Source organism: Oncorhynchus gorbuscha, linkage group LG09 (assembly GCF_021184085.1).
Source record: "Oncorhynchus gorbuscha isolate QuinsamMale2020 ecotype Even-year linkage group LG09, OgorEven_v1.0, whole genome shotgun sequence".
In the NCBI taxonomy this organism is placed as follows: domain Eukaryota; kingdom Metazoa; phylum Chordata; class Actinopteri; order Salmoniformes; family Salmonidae; genus Oncorhynchus; species Oncorhynchus gorbuscha.
In genome coordinates this window covers 11405570-11409338 of record NC_060181.1, presented here as the reverse complement: position 1 = coordinate 11409338, position 3769 = coordinate 11405570, and the positions used below count along the sequence as shown (strand labels likewise).

Here is a 3769-nt window from a genome sequence, read left to right as displayed (position 1 = left end):
TCAGCCGAGTATTGTTGTCTCGTTTGAATTACGCATTTGTGTATTGTGAATATATCTCTGTATGTGATGGGGTGAGTGAACATGATATGAACTGGTCACATCGGCGTTATAACGTAGAAGGGGTTGGCAAAACCTCTGACTGAGCCCATTGGCTGAGCTGGGTGCGTTTGGCAATAGAGCGGCTTTCTGATTGGCCCCGCGACATCTCCCCCTGCGGCTGGCGACAGTCCGCAAGGTTTTGAGAGGGCTCCCGTCTGATGAGAAGCCATGTTCGTGCTGTCTGCATATGTGTCTACCGCTACTGTTCTGATCGTTAAAGAGTCTTATTTAACCGACCGGGAACTGTAGCCCTGGTCACACGAGTCCGCGATGAAAAAAGGAGAGCGGTTTCGGAGGGCACAGGAAGCGCTGGCTGCGAGCTTCTCATAGGACGATTCCTAACATCCGTGAAACAAATGCAAGTGAAGTTTTTTTTAAATAATGCTACTAGACTGCTAATGCTAGCTCACTAGTTGAGACGGACATGGCGTGTGGACTCAACATCCTGCATTTATGTAATGTTGCTCGTTAGCTATGGCTGGGCTCGGGGATGCGACGATGTCAGCAGCAAAATTGACTTTTGAGGACAGCAAGTGAGCCAACTCGCGCTAGTTAGCTTGGGGAAATAAACAATTTTCACGCAACTGAGATACTTTTAGTGACCTTTTTCGTATCAGGTTAGGAGTAGCCAGCAGATCCGACCCGCTTGCTTTACAGCTGCACTAGGGTCAGACAGCCTTCCCATGTAGATTAAAAGACACCGCGCATTTTGGCTCGGAAAACGTACCTCAATCCAGGGAATGACAAATGTGTTGTACTACGAATTGTCCCATTATCCCAACTCCTACACCAAGAAGATTGAACAACTGCTAGTTTTCAGGAAAACTGTCCTTTTGGTTCTCATGTTAGATAGCAGAAGCCATTTCGGAATGGAAGTCAGCCAATCATCTCCTTTGTTGTTCAATACAGCAGTTTGCTTAAAGCTGCAATAACTTTTTGGGCGACCTAATTAAATTCACATATACATGTGAGTAATAGGCACATCGCAGTGCAACAGGCTCTGAGTGCTACAGTCACTACAGGCTCTGAGTGCTACAGTCACTACAGGCTCTGAGTGCTACAGTCACTACAGGCTCTGAGTGCTACAGTCACTACAGGCTCTGAGTGCTACAGTCACTACAGGCTCTGAGTGCTACAGTCACTACAGGCTCTGAGTGCTACAGTCACTACAGGCTCTGAGTGCTACAGGCTCTGAGTGCTACAGTCACTACAGGCTCTGAGTGCTACAGTCACTACAGACTCTGAGTGCTACAGTCACTACAGGCTCTGAGTGCTACAGTCACTACAGACTCTGAGTGCTACAGTCACTACAGACTCTGAGTGCTACAGTCACTACAGACTCTGAGTGCTACAGTCACTACAGACTCGGGATCGATCCCAGACTGTCACATAACCAACCGAGAGTCCCGTAGGGCGGTGCACAATTGGCCCAGTTTCTTCCGTGTTAGTAGAGGTTTTGGATGGGAGGGGGGCTTTATTTGGCTCATCACGGTCTAGCGACTCCTTGTGGCGGGCCAGGCACCAGCAGGCTGACTTCGGTCACAGTTTCCACCGTCACATCGGTGCGGTGGCTTCCGGCTTAAGCGGGCGGGTTTGGTAGGTCATGTTTAGTAGGATGGATGACTCGACTTTCGCCTCTCCCGAGCCCCTTTGGGGAGCTGCAGCGATTAGATAAGATCGTAATTGGATATGACGAAATTGGGGAGAAGGGGGGTTATAGATCTTGTCATTCTCATTGAAAGTAGCGGAAGCTATGTTCTATGTACACTTTCTATGCTTCCCGTGATTAAGTTTACTTTTTGCATCTTGTACTTTAAGTTTTGTACACCAGCTTCAAACTGCTTGAAAATACAATATTTTTGGTTATGGATAAAATATACAGGTGGACAGTTTATTAGGTACACCCATCTAAAAAATATTCTATAAAAATCTAGTACCCAGAAAAGGCTGACTTCTTCGGTGCATGGACCTGTTGCTCAATTGGTATCAAGGGACATAACTTGGGCCAGGAAAACATTCCCCACACCACTGCCACCAGCCTGTACCGTTGACAACAGGCAGGATAGGACCATGGACTCATGCTGCTTATGCCAAATCCTGCCATCAGCATGCCTCAACAGGAGCCGGGATTTGACAGACCAGGCAATGTTTTTCCACTTCTCAATTGTCTCGTGTTGATGATGGCGTGCCCACTGGAGCCACTTCTTCTTGTTTTTATCTGATAGGAGTGGAAACCGGGTGTGTTCGTCAGCTGCCAATCGCCCATCCGTGACAAGAACGGACGAGGTGTGTGTTCCAAGATGCTGTTCTGCACAGCACTGGTACTGTGCCATTATTTACCTGTTTGTGGCCCTTCTGTTAGCTTGCACGATTCTTGACAATCTCCTTGGACCTCTCAGTAACGAGCTGTTTTGACTCGCAGGACTGACTGGTCGTTTTTTTTTTCTTTTTCTCACCGTTCTCTGTAAACCCCTAGACTCTGTCGTGTTTAAACAGCCCAGGAGGCCGGCCATTTCTGAGGTACTTGAACCAGTGCGCCTTGCATCGACAATCATACCATGCTCGGGAGTTTCTTCGGTCACTAGTTTTGCCCAATCTAACGTTAAATCGAGCAGTAACTGAATGCCTCAATCCCTGTCTGCCTGCTTTATATAGCAAGCCACGGCCACGTGACTCACTGTGTGTAGGAGCGAACCATTTTCGCTTACCTAGTAAACTGGCCACTGAGTGTATTTCACAGAGGGTAAAGATGGTACAATGATTCTCCATACAATGACTACTTGTTTTGTCTCACAAACTGAAATTTGGTGAACTAGTAGAATTTTTAACAACCAAGAAATTGAGTGATTTCTGCATATTACGTTTACATGTGCATTTAGCAGACGCCAAGGGCACAGACTCATTTTTCAACTAGTCAGCTTGGGGATTCAAACCAGCGACGTTTCGGTTACTTATCCAGGCTACCTGCCACTGTTTTCAGTCTAACAGTTGGGATAATGATACATTTCGAAGTACAATGCGTTTCTCGTCCCTGGATTGAAGTAGGTTTTGGAGCCATATCACGTTCCTGCTCTGCCATGTCTTAATGTACACAAGAAGCCTGTCTGACCCTAGTGCAGCTGTAAGCAAGCGTGTCGGATCTGCTGGCTCGAGTCTGAGGTTAAGGTTAGGAAAAGGGGTTATAGAAAATGCCCTACTAACCTGCTACAGAAATCACTTTGTATCTAAATGGTGTGGAGTTTCCCAGGTAGCTAGGTGGCTAGTTATTAGTGGTGGAGGGTTTAGCTAGCTAACTTTAAGCAAAAGGTTATTTAGCATGTTGTTATTCAAAGCGTCGTGATGGTTGTGGATTCTGTTCTTAGCTTAGCCTGCTAACTTTACCTAGCTAGTCTGGTTGTTGGCTTCATATCAATCCAGATTGCTACTTTCACTTGCAGTCATATTATGGCGAGATATCGGGCTAGTGTGGCGTGCTATCAATTCGCCTTCAGTTAGCTACAATAGCTTGTTAGCTAAAAGCAACTAAATAGCTTCTTAGCCAACCACCAGTAACTTACAATTATTTAGCCAGTAGTGGCCAACGCAACAACAACTTGCTAGTTACCATAGCTAGCTAACTTTCTCTTCATTGTATCCAGTCCACCAGCAGTGGTTCATTAGCCTGCTGGCT

At 46.5% G+C, this 3769-nt stretch overlaps 1 protein-coding gene across 3 annotated transcripts in view; it reads left to right on the top strand.

The window, feature by feature from the left end:
• Nucleotides 1–236: 236 nt before the first annotated feature.
• Nucleotides 237–3769, top strand: part of LOC124042682 (upstream-binding protein 1-like) — a 46716-nt gene continuing 43183 nt past the window's right edge. Inside the window, exons 1-2 of one of the 3 annotated variants that reach the window (XM_046360768.1) lie at nt 237–457; nt 3738–3769. The exon at nt 3738–3769 is cut by the window's right edge and continues 185 nt beyond it. The gene's annotated coding sequence lies outside the window, so the exon portion shown is untranslated. Of the gene's footprint in view, nt 458–2039; nt 2421–3737 lie in introns of those variants that run through there. The other 2 variants (XM_046360769.1, XM_046360770.1) reach the window with 2 other exon arrangements.